At 47.6% G+C, this 17,554-nt stretch overlaps 1 protein-coding gene across 3 annotated transcripts in view; it reads right to left on the reverse strand.

Annotated features, from left to right (window-relative positions):
- OLFM2 (olfactomedin 2) overlaps window positions 1–17,554 on the reverse strand; it is a 67,068-nt gene that overhangs the window by 8,548 nt on the left and 40,966 nt on the right. The window contains exon 1 of one of the 3 annotated variants that reach the window (XM_045192590.3): window positions 897–984. The exons of the other annotated variants lie outside the window; for them this stretch is intronic. The gene's annotated coding sequence lies outside the window, so the exon portion shown is untranslated. Of the gene's footprint in view, window positions 1–896; window positions 985–17,554 lie in introns of those variants that run through there. 3 annotated transcript variants of the gene reach the window in all.

Here is a 17,554-nt window from a genome sequence, read left to right on the forward strand (position 1 = left end):
GAGGGAGAATCATGTGGCTAGCCATCTAGGAAGTAAGTTCCAGGCAGAGAGAACAGAAGGTGCAAAGGCCCTGAGGAAAGATCATGCCTTAGCATGTTTAGGAAACAGGGAAGAGGCTGGTGTGGCTGGAGCAGAATGAGCAAAGGGTAAGTGGCGGGGAGGGGGGGGGCGGAGTGGGGAGGGGGGAGATGAGGGCAGGGAGGAGACAGAGCAGCATGCCCAGGGCCTGTAGGCAGCGGGGAGGATTTGGTGTTTGCTCTGAGTCAGATGGGAGCCATGGAGGTTTCTGAACAGAGGGTGGACATGACCTAACTCACAGGCACCCTGTGGCTTCTGTGGGGGGGAACAGACTGTGGGGGTTGGGGAGTGGGGCCAGGGCAGGAAACCAGGGCAAAAGTGACTGCACATCCAGGCAAGAGGTGATGGGTGGTGAACATAGAGATGGGAAGTGAAAGATTCTGGTCCTAACCAGGATGCATTCCCACAGACACTGAAGAAATTCTGATAAAAGCCAAGTGTTTTACAGAGAAACAAAGCCCCACAATAATTGATCATTTGCAGGCTGTTAACTGAGGCTGTTCCCAGGAGTTGTAGCAGAGATAAGCCAGGCTGTGAGTTACGCACAATCTCAGAGTCTCCAGCTATTATACGCCCACCTTTTTCTCTCTCACTCAATAAAGTCTTTTTTTAAAGCTTATTGGAATGTGAGCAAGTGATATAATTGTACAGATGAGTTTGACTCCTCACTAATTTATAAGGAAAAAAAAGCATTCATAAACGCCATCCGAAACTACTGTAATTAGTCATCCTTTGTGCCTTATGTACACCCTTCTGAAGTTGGGAGAATCCCTTCTTTATGCGTCCACATCTCCCTGTGGAGCAAGGGAGTCACTCACCTCCCAGACTTCCTCGCATGCAGGAATGCTTCAGGTGGAGCCTGGCTCATGACTCTGCAGAATTGCCCAGGATCCCTCACTGCCAAGGGCTTTCTCTGGTGGTCTGAGCCCACTCTGCCTTTGCACTAGGCAGGCAGTCCCTCCCACCCACAGGCCCCATCCACACCTCATAGGAGTTACTGATAAGTCCCACCCCTTCCCTGAGGTGTGCACTGCACGGTTCCCAGGGGAGCCCATTAGGACCTGCGCTCCCGGTGCCCACGGCAGCACACTGCTTGCTGGCTCACCCTGCGTGGGTTTCCTTGGCTTCTCGTCTCACTTCCCCCACTGGTTCCTCTTGGGATCACCTGAAGGTGAATGCTTGTACTCAACTCCTCTGCTCCAGCTCTGCTCCCCCGGGAACCCAACCCAAGACAAGACAGGCGACCCAAGATGAGAAGTGACCCAAGACAAGATGGGTGACTCAAGAAAGATTCCCACTTGGCTTTGCCTCCTTTCAGAACAAATCCAGTTCTTTAAAAACACACACACAACACAACACAAACAAACAAAAACAATGAAGGTAAGTCCCAGCTTCCCAGTTCCCCGAGCTCTGATCCCCAAGCAATTTGGACAAAACCCCTTGAAAATTCTCACTTGTGCAGAAACAGAGCTGCCCAGTACAACAGAATTAACATCTCCTTTCTACATTCCTGCCCTGTGCTTTGAAGTAAACAATCCATGTTCTCTCAACAATTGAAATATTGAATTGCAAAGGAGAAGCAAGATTTAAATGGCCAGGAGAGGCAGCCTCCACGGCTTTCCTAAAATAATTGTCTGCGTGGACACACCCCACCGGAGTGCTCTCTGCAGCAGTGTAATTAAATGCCTGGGGTTTGGCTGCCAACTCTCAGCACAGCAAAGATCCTGAATTTTGCTCCTTGTCAGGTTCAAGATCAAATGCACAGACAGTTCATGTCCTGAGGGACCCGTGGAATGTCCTGGAAGTTTCAATGTTTGAGCGTCCAAATGCCTGCTCTCCCAGACTGGGTTTAGCTTGGAAACAAAGTCATGAACTCTTGGTGGTCACAGCCTCAGGCAGTGAATGGCGTATACTAAAGGAAATGCTGTAATAGCTAGCAGGTGTGAGAGCCCAGGAGCTCCCCAGGTACAGACACCTCCGATGGGGTAGCCTGTCTCACCTCAGATGCGGCAAATGCTCCCGAGAAGCCAGCCGCTCTCTTGGCTCAGCTGCTGGTTCCAAGTTTAATATTCCTGCTAATGAGCTCTAAGAGGGTAAGCTATACGCTCAGTGGCTGCTCCTCAAATTGTCTTTCTGGCTGGGATTTTTCAAATACTTTTGCTGAGGCTGCTGCCCCAATTAGGCTGATGTCTCTATAACAGATCCAGGATTGACTGAGTATGAGAAATTCAGGAAAATTTTTCTCGCGTCACACCCAGGGTCATCATCTCAGGGTACAGTTCTGCCACCTACACCTTGGTTTAAAAACAATTTCTGGATCTTCCAGGGGCGGAGGGATTGCTCCAAGATCCTGGGGGCAGCCAGCCAGCCAGCACTGGCTATCAGGGATTAGCCAACAGGAATAGAGCAAGCAGCCGCCTCTTAATAAGGCAAGGATATTATTGCATTTGAGGCTGGACAATTTAATCAGGAAGCAGAAGTAGCTTGGGGCTTATAAATATATTTGTGCCTTGCCTTGTTCCAGAGAGGATTCCGAGTGGTTTATAAGGATATGTAAAATACCACACGATAGCTCCAATTAAATAGAAGAGTGGGAATTAGATGTTTCTGGAGGGCAGCCTGCCAATCCAGGGCCAGAGCTTTAAGGTTTCTGCATTTATATTTGACCCAGCCAAGCCAAGCCGGAGAATTTAGCCCGGGGAGATCATGGGGACAAACACACCGCTGCCAACATCCTCATTAAAGCACTGTGTAAAATTAGACAACTGGAATTTTTTCCTCATTCTGCCTGATGATAAGAGGATTGATTTCAAAACTTAAGGTGCATTCACAGGATGAAATACTATGCAGACATTAAAAGTGGGGACTAGCCCTGGTGGGGCGGGTCAGTTGGTTGGAACGGCGTTCCCAACATCAAAAAGGTTTCAGTTTGATCCCAGGTCAGGACACATACCGGGGGCAACCAATCAATGTTTCCCTCTCACACTGATGTCTCTGTTTCTCTCTCTGTATCTCCCTAAAATCAATAATTATATATCCTCAGGGGAGGATTTTTTTAAAATTGGGGCTTAGTGAGGATTTTTATTGCCATCTTCAAAAGTACCTTATTTTCTAAAATGAATGCATAGTGGTCTTGCAAAGATTTTTTTCAACCCCTTAATTTTTTTTTTGGCAAGGGAGAGAAGGAAAAAAGAGAAAAGTGGGGGCAGAGAGACAGAAACGAGGCTAAGAAAAACCTGAACAACCAGCATATGGCTGGGCCATAAAACTGGCTCCTGGCTCCTTAGCAGCCAACTCAAAAAGGGAAAGCTGGTCGTTTACGTGGTTCCCAGTGTCCTGAGACAAAGAACGCCAGATGCCCAGGAGAAGGCTTGAGTATTTTTGGTACCAGGAACAGGCAAGGCCCACAGTCCTCCCGAAAAGGGGCCTGTGTGACGTCACCGGCATCTCTCCAGACAACTTCCTTACGGCAGAAACGACTCGTTCCTCTGGCTGCCTCCCAGTGCCACTCAGCTGGCAGAGTCGAGCCACATGGTTGAGAACTGTGTCCTGGGGTCAGGCTGCCTGGGTTTACGTCCTAGCTCGGCCACTCACTTGCTGTGTGAGGTGGGCAAGTCAGTTAACCTCTCTGTGCTGCCATTTCCTCATTTGTAAAAATGGACATAACTGTGCTGACCTCACAGGGTTCTGGGAAGTTGGAACATGTTCATACTGTACGTACAAGCAATTAGAACAATGATCAGAAGTGTTTGCTGTTGTTGTTACAACCCTCACGACACTCTACAGCCAGTTCGGTAACTTTCTGAAGGCAGAATGATTTGAGCTTGATGTGGTCACTAAATTGAGACAATCTGCAAGGATTGATGAAACTCATCATCGGTCCCCGTGGAGTTGGGGCCGAGGCTGCAGAGTGAGGAGGTATCACAGAATGTCCAATGGCAGAGGAGTGAGTGAGAGCCCCAAGGAAGATGGCCAGAGAAGCTTGCCACATCCTGGTCCCCATGTGGCTCCGCGGCTTCCTGTCCTAGGGCATCTCCTTGATATAATTTGGCGGAGGTGAGCCCTGCTTTACCTTCAGCAATCAACCAGGTTCACAATGCCGGGTTCTCTCTGGCCCATGTTCCAGTTGTCCTTCTACCCTTCCTGGAACACACCAGGCTTTTTTCCCACCTCCAGGCCTTTGCACTGGCTGGACTCTCTGCCATCAACACTCACCCCATCTCCTGGCCGGGCTCACGATTCCCCACTCCTGAGCTCAAGCATAAACGTCTGCTCCAAAAGCAACCCCTGCTGTACATGTCCCATGTAACTCACCTCCCAAGGTATCCTGTGCTCCACCTCCCTTCTTCTATTTCTTCCTATACGTTAAGCATTGTTATAAGTACTTTGCATGTTTTAATTGGTCTGATTCTCACCACAAAACTAGGAGGCAGGCGCTGTCATTATCCTCTTCTGAGAGGTGAAAAAACTGAGTGTAAGAGGCCTCATGTCTCTTGACCAGAGCCTCACACCCTGTAAGTGGCAGACCTGGGATTCGAATGGGGGCCATCTGGCCCCAGTCCGCAGCATCATGCTGCACCTCCCCTGTGCTCCTTCAAGCCCTGATCACAGTGGCCATTGGGACCTTGTGGGTGTGAGAATTCTGTCTGTTTTGCTCATCGCTGAATCCCCCAGGCCTGGCACAATGTTTGTTGAACAACTGAACTGGATGCTAGTCGGCCAGTGGGACAGAGAGCAAATATCTTCACAGATCCACCATGCCTCTCCCTGCTGCCACCAAACAGGCTCCCATGGAGGGATGGCCTGAGATCAGGCTGCAGACGGACGCCCAGCAGGCTCAGATGCAGCCGTGGGTGGCAGGATGGCTGTGACGAATGATCAGGGACATGCTTGTCTGCCATGTCTGAGCCATGACAGGGGCCGTGTCCCTTTGGAGGACTTAAGATAACAGTAGGCTGCCCCTGTCAAACCTCGAGGTGTTGGGCAAATCCTCCCTGAGTGATAAGCTTGACAGGCCTTAAAGAAGATGTCAGCTCATTCATGCCAAGAGAGAGAACTGGGGCCTCCCTCAGCCTGAGTGGCTGGGGCTTTGCCTGTGAGAGTCTGTTACTGGGGGAGGGACTGGATGGGGGGCAACCTCCAGTCTGTCCATTCATTCATTCACTCCCAATGTAGTTAACCCATCTTTCCCTGAGAGGCTATGCAGGCTGGCAGCACAGCACCACTTCTGACCCTCTGAAGACCCCCAAGTATCAGCAGAAGACCCCAGCAGGCCCCTGAGCCACAATCCAGGCCGGTACTTACGTGCCAGCATGCCCTGGTCTCTGCCATTACAGTGCCAATGCAGACCAATAGTCAATGAGATGGGCTTCCTTGGGAAAGGTGGGAAGAGACACAGTTCTCTGCATTCAACTGGTTTCCTTCCCTGGAGTTCAGGGAAAGGGTACCAGAGGCTTGCCTTATGCAAGAATTTACAAATACAAAGACTCAATTTAAATTTAGAAGTAAGCCAAGATTTGAAAGCAGCCAAAGTGCCCATCAGTAGATGAGTGGATAAAAAGCTGTGATAGATTTACTGATGGAATACTATTCAGTCATAAAGAATAAGGAAATCTACCTTTCGCAACAGCATGGATGGACCTGGAGAGTATTATGCTAAGTGAAATAAGCCAGTCAGAGAAAGACAAGTATCATATGATTTCATTTACATGTGGAATTTAATGAACAAAATAAACTAACAAACAAATAGAAACAGACTCATAGATACAGAGAACAGACTGACAGCTGTCAGAGGGGAGGTGGTCTGGAGGCTGGGTGAAAAGGTGAAGGGATTAAGCAAAGAAAAAAACTTGTGGACACAGACAATGGTATGGTGATTACCAGAAGGAAAGGGGGGTGGGAGAGGTAGGAGAGGATAGAGGGGGGATAAACGATGATGGAAGGAGACTTGACTTGGGTTGTTGAACACACAGTACAGTGTACGGGTGATGTGTTATAGAATTGTACACCTGAAACCTATGTAATTGTATTAACCAATGTCATACCAGTAAATTCAATAAAATTTTTTTAAAACCTAAAATAATTTTCATAAATGAAAAAGAAGTTACAACAGACATCCCAGAGATACAAAGGACTATGCAAGAATACTGTGAAAGGCTACACACCACCAAATTCCATAACCTAAAAGAAATGGACAAGTTGTTAGAAATACAGCTTTCCTAGACCAGATCATGAAGAACTGGAAAATCTAAATAGACCGATCAACAGTAAGGAAATTGAAACAGTCATCAAAAACCTCCCCCAAAATAAAAGTCCTGCCCTGGTTGGTGTGGCTTAGTGGATTGAGTGCCAGCCTGCAAACCAAAAAGTCACCAGTTCGATTCCCAGTTGGGGCACATGCCTGGGTTGCAGGCCAGGTCCCCAGTGGGGTGTGCTCGAGAGGCAATCACACATTGATGTTTCTCTTCCTCTTTTTCTCCCTCCCTTCCCCTTTCTAAAAATAAATAAATAAATGAAGTGGGCTACATCAAATTAAAAAGCTCCTGCACAGCAAAAGAAACCATCAACAAAACAAAAAGGCAGCCAGTGGAATGGGAGAAGGTATTTGCAAATAATACCTCCAATAAGGGGCTACTATCCAAAATACATAAAGAACCCATACAACTCAACAACAACAAAAAATCCTATTAAAAAATGTGCAGAGGACCTGAATAGACACTTTTCCCAAGAAGACATACAAATGGCCAACAGGTATATGAAAAGATGCTCAATTTCTCTAGCTATAAGGAAAATGCAAATCAAAACCACAATAAGATACCACCTCACAGCTGTTAGAATAGCTATTATTAACAAGAAATAGCAAGTGTTGGGGAGAATGGGGAGAAAAAGGGACACTTACACACTGCTGGTGGAAATATGATTGGTAGAGCCCCTATGGAAAACAGCTGGAGGTTCCTCAAAAAATTAAGAATAGATCCAGCAATTCCTCTTCTGCGTATCTATCCCAAAAACTTGAAAACATTTATTCATAAAAATATATGTACCTCCGTGTTTATTGCAATATTATTCCCAGTAGCCAAGACATGGAAACAACCTAAATGTCCTTCAACGAATAACTGGAGAAAGGAGATGTGGTGCGTATATACAATGAAATACTGCCATTTGCGACAGCACGGATGGATCTTGGGACTATCGTGCTAAATGAAATGTCAGATAGAAAAGCACAAGAACAGTATGATTTCACTTACATGTGGCATATGAAACAGAAAGTGATAAACAGGCTCATAGACAGCAGTGTGAAGGTTACCAGAGGGTCGGGGGGGTTGAAAGGGTAAACAGGGTGGTGATGGGAGGAGACTAGACTTTGGGTGGTGAGCACACAATGCAATACACAGATGGTGTATTGCAGAACTGTACACTTGAAACTTATGTAATGTTACTAACCAATGTCATCCCAATAAATTTCATTAGAAATTTACAAACACAGTCCATTTCCTCTGAGTGTGGCCCAGGCTGTGTTGGAACCACTAGGAACCCCTGCAGAGAGCAGGGTTTATGGACTGAGGTCTGCTTTGAGGCTACAAGTTCTCACGCCAGAGCCACATCAAGCTTGCTTTGGAAAAGGGCAAGTCTCCCACCCCAGCACTCAAGAACAACCCAACTGAGAAAACCCCTCTAGGAGGAAACAAATTCTCACTTGAGTCTCCGGAGTCTCACAGAGCTCCTCTCAGACTCTCAAAGACTCCTCAGCCCTTTATCACCCCAGGGCCTTTGAACATCCTGCCAACACCACCGTCGTCCAGGTGAGCCATGGCTTGCACCAGGATAGATGTGACAGACAAATGGGTAGATTCCTATGTTTCATTTTATTTAAATTTTTTAGTTTTTATCTTTCAATTACAGTTGACATTCACTATTATATCAGTTTCGGGTGTACAGCATAGTGGTTAGGCATTTAAATAACTTACAAAGTGATCCCCCGATAAGTCCTGCACCCACCTGACATCATACATACATAATTAATACAATATTATTAATTACACTGTAGTCTGCATCCCCATGACTATTCTGTAACTGCCAATTTGTACTTCTTAATCCCTTCACCTTTTCATTCAGCCCCCAACTCCCTGCCTGCTGGCAACCATCAGTTCCTTCTCCGTATCTATGAGTTTGTTTCTGTTCTGTTCGTTCATTTATTTTGGTTTTTGGATTCCACATATAAGTGAAATCATGTGGTGATTGTCTTTCTCTATCTGACTTATTTCACTTAGCATACTACCCTCTAAGTCCTGCCATGTTGTTGCAAATGGTAAGATTTCATTCTTTTTATGGCCAAGTAATATTCTATTGTATATAGGTACCACTTCTTTATCTGTTTGTCTTTTGATTGGAGCATTTATTCCATTTACATTTAAAGTGATTATTGATCACTTCTCAGCCTTTTGGCTAAGATCAAGTGTAGTAAAGTGATTATTGATAGGTAGTTATTTCCACTTTATTGTTTTCTGATTGTTTTTTCTGTAGTTCTTCTCTGTTCCTTTCTCATTCTCCTACTCACTTCTGTTGTATGTTGATGGCTTTCTGTAGTGTTGCTTGGAATCCTTCTTTCCATTTCTTGTATCTCTCTTGTAGATTTTTGGTTTGTGATTACCGTGTTCCCTCACATATACCAACCTATGTATAGCAGTCTATTTTAAGTTGATGGTTGCTTAATTTCAAACACATCCTAAAATCACTATTTTTACTCACTCCCTCTACCTTTGTTTTTGTCATTATTTTTTTACTTTTGTGTGTGTATGTTCATTTATTTATTGTTGCAATTATAATATTCCTTCTTTTGCCTTTTAACCTTTGTACTAGTTTTAGTGTTGGTTAATCCAACACTTTTCTCTTACTGCTTTTAAGATTCTCTCTTTGTCTTTAGCCTTTGACATTTTAATCGTGATGTGTCTCGGAGTGAGCCTCTTCAGGTTCATCTTGTTTGGGACTCTCTGCATTTCCCAGACCTGTATGTCCATTTCTTTCTCCAGGTTAAGAAAGTTTCCAGTCATTGTTTTTTTCAAATAGGTTATCAATCCCTTGCGCTCTCTCATCTCCTGGTACTCCTGTGATGTGCTTATTGTTACACTTGATGTTGCCCCACAGGTCCCTTAAACTATCCTCACTTTTAAAATTACCTTTTCTTTTTGCTATTCTGATCGGGTGTTTTCCACTACCTTGTCTTCTAAACCAGTGATTTGATTCTCTGATCTGTTGTTGTTTCCATCTAATGTATTCTTTATTTCAGTTATTGTATCCTATATTTCCGATTGGTTCTTTTTCACGGTTTCCATCTCCTTTTTTATGTGTCCTATCTTTGTAGAAGTTCTCACTAAGATCACATATTCTTACCCTAAGTTCACTGAGCATTCTTATAACCAGTGTTTTGAACTCTACATCCCATAGATTATTTGCCTCCTTTTCTTCTGTTCTTTAATTTGGGGCATGTTTCTTTGTCTCCTCATTGTGGCAGCTTCCCTGTGTTTGTTTCTATGTATTAGTAGAGCTGCTACATCTCCCAGTCTTTTCAGAGTGGCCTTATGTAGTAGGGTCCTGTGGCGCAGTCTCCCTGGTCACCTGAGTCAGCTGTTCCAGGGTGTCACTTGTGTGGGTAGTCTGTGCCTTCCTATTATAGTTGAGTCTTGACTGTTGTTGGCACACAAGTGGGTGAGACTGCCCCTCAGGCTGACTAGCTGTGAGGATTGGCTGACTTCAGTGGACAAGCCGTTGTGTGGCAGCTGACCTGATGGAGCTGATTCAATTTAGCAGAGCTCTGCTACCTGCCAAAGCCACCCTTTGCATGTGTCATTTGTGGCACTAACTGGGCGGTGCTCTGACGTGGTCTGAAACCAGCACCTGGAGAGTTAGTTCTGGGGCCTCTTGGGAGAGGCTCAGGTACAGGCCAAGGTCAGCCACTACCTGTGTCCAGCCTGGGGCACCTGGTAGCAGCTACAAGGTGTTATGCAGTTGGTAGCTGCACGTGCTGGGCTTGGAGGTGCCTGGGAGTGGTTATGCTGTGAACTGAGAGCCTGGCTGCCACTAGTGCCAGGCTGGGGGCCACTTAGCAAGAGGTATAGGGCATTCTGAGGCCAGCCACCATTTGTTTGGGGTTTATGAACTTTTGAGAGATTTTAGGAAAGTATGCAGTGCCTCTTGTGTAGATTAGCCTGTGCAAAAGGTTTGGGCCAAGCTCATGAATTACATAAAGTGGGACTCAGGGAATCACTAGGGCAGTGAAGAGCTGCATTAGCTAGGATGATGGAGACTCAGCTATGGCACCCACCTGCACCTGCAGGCTGTGTGTGGGGAGGGTTCAACAAAGGAAAAATGTCGCCTGCCAGCACTTTTATCCCAGAGAGAACTGCCCCCCTAGCCCTTGCCCTGAAGCCAGAGAATTCACTTCCTCTCCATATGTCCCTGGTGCCTTTTGAGCTGGTGTTCCTTCTCCAGAATTTAGGATGATTGTGGGTAGTTTGTGCACAAGCCCTTGAAAAGCATGCCTGAGTCTACAGCAGCCCTCTATCACACCTGGACTGAATCCCTGCTGATTTTCACAGCCAGCTGTTGCGGGGATTCCTCTTCGCAGCACTGGTGCCCTGGGCTGAAGACCTCTCGCTCCTCAGCGGGAGAAGGGGATGTCCTTTGAGTCGGAGATACCCATCCTGATTCTTAACCGTCACACCTGTTTCACGTCTCTGCCCTTTCTACCAGTCTCCACATGGCTTCTTCTTTATACCCTTAGTTATTAGAGTTTTGTCCACCTAGTCCTTAGGTGCTTCTCAAAGTTGGTTGTTCTACAATTTAGTTGTAATTTTAACGTGGTTATGGGAGGAGGCAAGCACAGGACTTACCTACTCCTCCATCCTGACCAAAAGCTTCATATTCTTACATTTTAAAGGCTGAGCCCACAGGCTTGGAGGGAGCAGATGTAGGGTAGAAGGGAAAGGGGGGAGTTGGGGATGACTTCCACTTTTGGAACCCAAGTGATGTAGTGGACAAATGGGGGTGCCATTTACTGAGCTGGAGAAGTCTGGGGGGATGGAAATCAAGAGTCCAGCCTGAAGGCATGTTCCGGTTATGAGACTGGGACCACACCCAGGTGACAACATCAGGTCAGCAGCTGAGAGGAGTAGCAGCAAAGAGATGCGAGTTTGGGTGCTGTCAACAGACAGACAGGATTGAAAGTCACAGGAATGGTTGAAGGAGTAGACCAGGCACCAAGCGCCCACCAGGGAGGTTTTATATTTTACTGAACACTGACAGAGTTCATTCTTTGCTACAGACTGAATGTTTTTGTCCCTCCCAAATGCATATTTGAAACCTAGCCCCCAATGTGTTGGTATGTGGAGGTGAGGCCTTTGGAGTGGAACTCATGCCCTGAGAATCCAGCAAGAAGACACCATCTATGAACAAGGAATTTGGTTCTCATCAGACACTGAGTCTGCCAGTGCCTTGATCTTGGACTTTCCAGCCTCCACAAGTGTAAAAAATAAATGTTTTGTTGTTTAAGTCACATCATCCATTGGATTTTTGTTATAGCAGCCTGAATGGACTGAGACTCTTCTAAGCTGCTTTACAAGTATGAAATCCTTATAGCTTCCCCTCCCCTGATGAGGTAGGTACTAACACTAGCACCATTTTACAGATGGAGAAACTGAGGTACAGAAATGAAAAGCAGAGCTGGTAAGTGTCCAAGCTGGGATTTGGACCCTGGTGCACCAGACTCTCAAGTCTTGAATCTTAGCCAGCATGCTTTGGGGGAAGAAGAGTCCATCCCTTCATACAAGCTTGGCCTCAAGCCTTTTACCCTATGATCCATTCTCCCCAGAGAAGCCAGAGCTGGCTTTTGAATAGTCACCCCCACATGGGATCCTTCATGGATCCCAGGACCCTCAATATAAAGCCCAAATGCCACCTGGATGCACTCACTTGTCCTGCCCTGGTGGGCTTGACTGAATTAGCCTCATCACTTGCCTGTGTCCACCCAGTTGTCTTGGTTCCCTTTGCCTGCCTCTAGACCTTTGTCTGTGCTGTGTTTATTCCTTAGAGCACTCTCCCCCACCCCCTTCACATGGGCCTTAGCAGTGTCGGGTGCCCTGGTTCCAGGTTGAGCCCTCCTTAAGTGGTCCCCTGGCATTTTAGTAACACACACACACACCCCCACCGCCCCGCATACACACAGAGTCCTGTGACAGTGGGACATCATAGTTCTGTGCAAAGGAAGGTCCTTAAGCATCACCAAAATGGCGGCAACCATAATCATCATCATCATCATCATCAATAACAGCTCACATTTCTGGAGCACATCCTGTAAGCCAGGCCCTGTTCTCAGTGCACTGCAGCTCATCCTCACCAGTCCTCAGAAGAACCTACAAGGTTGAACCATACTCAGTGTTCAAGTCCTGGACCTGCCACTTCCTCCTCGTGCGTTCTGAAGCAGATCTCTTTGCCTCTGTCACTTGTAAAGTAGGGATCAAAACTGTCCCCTACCCTTCCCCCCGGGCCCCCCATGCACACACTTGCTTAAGTGTAAGCTGCCTGACGGCTGAACTTTAATTCCCTTTCCCTCCCCTGCCCTGCTCTGTGAGCTTCGGAACAAAGATTCCCACACCCCTTTGACCTCTGGCTTCCAGGAAGGTTCAGACAATAGGAGGCATTCATGGAAGATCTGAGGGCAGGACAAAGGGAGAAGCATTGGTACTTCCCCCATTTCTCTGCCTCCTGTGCTCTGCTGTGGCTGCATGTTTTCTGTGGCTTCAGCTCCCACTGGTAGCCACACTCCTGGGCTTCATTTACACCACCTATTCCACCTGACACCCCCTCCCCTGCCCTGTCCTGAGGGGATAGAGCCTCTCTGCTGTTGTCAATCGCTGAGCCTCATCTCTATCCTCTACTCATTTCTCCTCTCTTCCATCATCTTTGTAACCAAGTCCCTGAAGTAAAATCTCTGAAAGACTTAGAAGAGTTCTCTTTCTCTAGTCAGCCCCTGAGGAGATATAGTAGCTGCTCAATAAATACCTGTGTGTGAACGGGCAAGTATAGAATTTAATAGCTCAGGCTATTAAATTCCTGAGTCCAAATTCCTGGGTCCAAATTCTAATCTTTGCCTTACTGTGTGACCTTAAGCAAGTAGCTTACCCTCTCTGTGCCTTTCTTAACCTTTCTGCTTCCTCATATAAAAGTTGGGATCATAATGGCTGGGCTTCTTGAGGCTGTTGATTAGTATGTCGAGTCAATCCCAGCACCTGGCACTTAGTGAGTACCCAGCGACAAGGAGCTTTTATGTCACCTCACAGAACCAGCACTATTCTAGAATTGTTCCATGCCCCCACTGACTTTTTTTAAAGTAGACTTTTCATTTTGGAATAATTTGAGATTTACAGAGAAGTTATGAAGTTAAGATAGAGAGCTCCCATGTGCCCCTCACCCATTTTCCCCTTTTGTTATCATCTTTCTGTAGATCCACGATACATTAGTCACAACTAAAACATCAACACTGGTGCTTCACTATTACTAAACTCTAGACACAGCAGTATTTGGATTGCCCCGACGTTCCCACTCATGTCCTTCGCTGGTCCAGAACGACATGTCATTGAGTCGTCACATCTCCTTAGTCTTCCCGGTCTGCAATAGTTGCCTTGTCTTCCCTTGTCTTCCATGACCATGACAGTTTTGAGCACTAGTGGTCAGGGATTTTGCAGCATGCCTCACAGGCTTGTACGGCCAAGAACTGGGTTCTAACCTGCCCCTGCAGTTCCCCCAGCTCACAGCCGCTCGCCTGGCACGCAAGAGCTGCTTCACAGGCGCTTCCTGAATGAATGAATATATGAACGGCAGTCATTTATTTCTTTACCCTCCCACACCCCGTGTTCTGCAGACATCCCTGCCAGAGGCTAGATCTCAAGCGTTCACAGTGAAATAAAAGCCCTTCTCCTTTCAGAAAGGTTTGTTTTTGATCCTTTTTTGTCGACATCAAGGATTCATTTCTTTAATATCGTACCAAAGAGAAACAGCTACATTTGCATCAGACGTCTCATTTTTCAAGGCAAGCAAGAGAGATCTTTCTAGCAAGATGGGGTTTCTTCCTTCACAGAGCTGTGACTTGGCTTCTCCGCTTCTCCTTCCCCCACCTTTGGGCCTGTGGCAGGGGGTAGAATGGAGGCAAGGGGCTCTGGAAATATCCACACTTTGAGGTCTTCTCCACTGCAACCCAAGGAAGCTTAATTAGAACCTTGCAACGGTGCAGAGACCAAGTCAGCCTCAGGAGCTGGTGCAGGAGCCTGGCAATGAATTAGAAGCTTTACCTCCCATTCCCCTGAATGGCTCAATATTTACCACGGGGACCAGGAGGCTTGCCTTTGGGTACACAGAGTGTGTGCCCTTTCTCTAACATTAGCTGATCAGAAATGGGAATTCCCTGTAACCATGCAGGCCTGTGGGCCTGGCTGCTTTTTATTTCTCAGCCTTGGGAAGCCAAGCTGAAGGCAGAGAATGTAAGGAAAATTCCCACAGTGAGTAATCCCCCCCCACCATGGTCCCTGCTGCTGGAAGACACAGGCCCAGGTTTAATCTCCTGACTGGAGTTTGTCAGAAGTAAAAATGTGCCTGGGTGAGCTCTTCAGATGCTTCCCTCAACTTACAGGAATTCAATTTCTGGCACCAGCATAAATTTGGAGCCATCAGCGCCTGCAGTGGGGGCTGGGCCTGGGCACACTGGCGGGGGATAGATTTCTGAAATCAATCCATCAGCACGTGGAAAAGGTCTTCATGGGGTAAGTTAATCTTCTGTAGCTGGCAGAGGCATTTCCCCGGATAGCCAGGCCATCCCTGCACACAACGGAGGTGCCTGCAGCGAGGCTCTTGGGCGGGGGCTGCATGGAGGAAGCCTCAGAGACTGAACAGAGTGGCCAGGAGGTGACAGAGGAACCCGCTTGCCAGCTAAGAACTCACAGGCACAGCCAGGGGCCAGCACTGCCTGGAACCCACTTCCACAGGCTCCATGTGTGCCCCTGGGGATGGCAAGTTTAATTTGGGTCCAAAGCTTTTATCATGTGACTGCACCTTGGACACACATGCCAAGATTTCAGAGAAATGATTCTAAAAGGCATTCAAGCTGCCAGCCAAGGCAAGGCAACAGAGCGTGTTGTTTAGGGTGCCGACTCTGGAGCCAAGTTGCCTGAGTTCAAATCCCAGCTCTGCTGTGTAAGCTTAGGCTAGTAACTTAACAACTCTGGGCCTCCGTTTCCCCAGTTATAATAAGATGTCATGGAGGTGGTTGTTAATATATTCAAATGGCTTCATACAGGCAATGTAATATAAAAATGACTGCAACAAAGTTGATTATGGAATAAAAATAAGCAAATAGCTGCTGATGGAAAATACAAAAAGGCAAACCAGCATCTGGGGACCAGTCTGCATTTAAATCCTGGCTCTGTGTTACCCTGGGCAGCTTATCTACCTGCTCTGTGCCTCGGTTTTCTCATCTCTCAAAAGGGAGGGGATGATGACAATGTTGGTGTTCTGTGGGTTAAGTGAGCTGATATATTTGAAAGATGAGGAAGATGTGATTAAAAAATGGTGTGTGACATGTGCCGTGATGGGGACTGCACAGGGTGCTCTAAGAACAGGGGCTGGCTACAGAACCCGGATGTGAGAGTGCAGGGACAGCCTCCTGGAAAGCGGTAGCTAAACAGACTGGATGTAGGAGCAGGAGTCAGCAAGGCGAGGAGAGGTTCCCGGCAGAGGGAACAGCATGGCAAAGGCCTGGAGAACAGAGAGCATCTGTGCAGCCGACAAGTATTTATTGAGCATGCACTACGTGCCAGACACTGCTATAGGAACTGGAGACACAGCAGCCAGCGAGACAGGCAAATATCCCTGCCTTCCCAAAGGTTCCACTCTAGCGAGGAGAGGCACGGGACACCTGAAAACTATCCAACGAGGAGCTGAAGCTCAAACCGGGAGGCCCCTGTTTGCCCTTCCAGATCCTCTCTCCCCACATGTCCATCTGCTCTGTGCTCCGGGGGCTGGCCACTGCAGCCCACCCCTCCCAGAATCCCCTGCCCTGCAGCCTCCAATGAGGCCTGGACATGAAAGCAAGCACAGGAGGGCAGAGGAGAGAGAGTCTGGGGTATTTAGTCCCCTTGTTCCCTTCTGGCCAAGCAGTGGTTCCACCGTGGCTGTGTCCCTCTCCTGAAGCTGGTGGCTCCTTTGGGTATCCCCTCTGCTATGGACTGAGTCGTGTTCCTCCCGAAATCCATGTTAAAGTCCTCACTCCCACGACCTCACAACGCAACTGTATTTGTAGATAGGGCCTTAAAGGAGGTAACTAATGGGGTGACTAGGGTGGGGTGGGCCCCAATCCAATATGACTGCTGTCCTTACACAGGGATCAGGACACAACATCCACGGAGCAAAGACCATGTGAAGACACAAGGAGGAGGTGGCCACTGACAAGCCAAGAAGAGAGGTCTCAGGTCAGGAGCCAACCCTGCGGACACCTTGTACTCAGTCTTCTAGCCTCCAGAACGGTGAGCAATCACATGTCTGTGGTTTCAGCCACCCAGTCTGTGGTATTCTGTTATGGTAGCTCAAGCAGACTCATACTCTCTCCCACAGCCACGGCTCTCCCTGAGGCCTGCGGGTGGCAACAGCTCCCTTCAGCTACTGACCCCAGAGGTCTTCAACACCCCCCTGCTTGTTCTCTTAACCCTGCCCACCTCCCTGAAAATACCCACTTCATTGAATTCTCTTTACTCATCCCTTGTGAGGGAGCCATAATTCCCACTGGGGCTAGGTCACACAGGGCGGGGAATAACGGACTCAGAGTTTACCCCAAGAGGGTGGGAAGTCCCGAAGGTGTGTGCATCAGTTTGCTGGGGCTGCCACAACAAAGCATCCAGACTGGGGGCCTCAAGAGAGACTTAATATCTCACCATTCTGCATGCTGGAAGTCCAAGATGAAGTGCCACCAGAGTTGGTTTCTCTGGAGGCCTCTCTCCGTGGCTTGTGGATGGCTGTCTTCTCCCCATGTCTTCACGTGGTCTTGTTTCTGTGGGTATCTGTGACCTCCTCATACAAGGACACCAGTCATATTGGATTAGGACCCACCTTAATAACCTCATTTTAACTTAATTACCTCTCTCAAGGCCCCTTCTCCAAATACAGTCACATTCTGGGATCCTGGAGACAAGGACTTCATATGAATGGGGGAGGGGCACAATTCAGCCCATAACCACGTGTGAGTGGGGAAAGGACCTGGTCAGGAAGATCGTGGAGGGTGGGCTGGCCAGGGCAAGACAGAGGCAAAGAAAGCCACCAGTGAGCTCCAGGTGAGCACACGGCCTTGGTGGGGAAGCTACCTCAGCCCATCCTAGTTTTCCAGAGCTTTCAAAGAAATGAATCCCAAAGACAGAAAACAGCTCCAGCCAGCTGCAAG

This window comes from Desmodus rotundus, chromosome 9 (assembly GCF_022682495.2).
Source record: "Desmodus rotundus isolate HL8 chromosome 9, HLdesRot8A.1, whole genome shotgun sequence".
NCBI classification, from domain to species: Eukaryota; Metazoa; Chordata; class Mammalia; order Chiroptera; family Phyllostomidae; genus Desmodus; species Desmodus rotundus.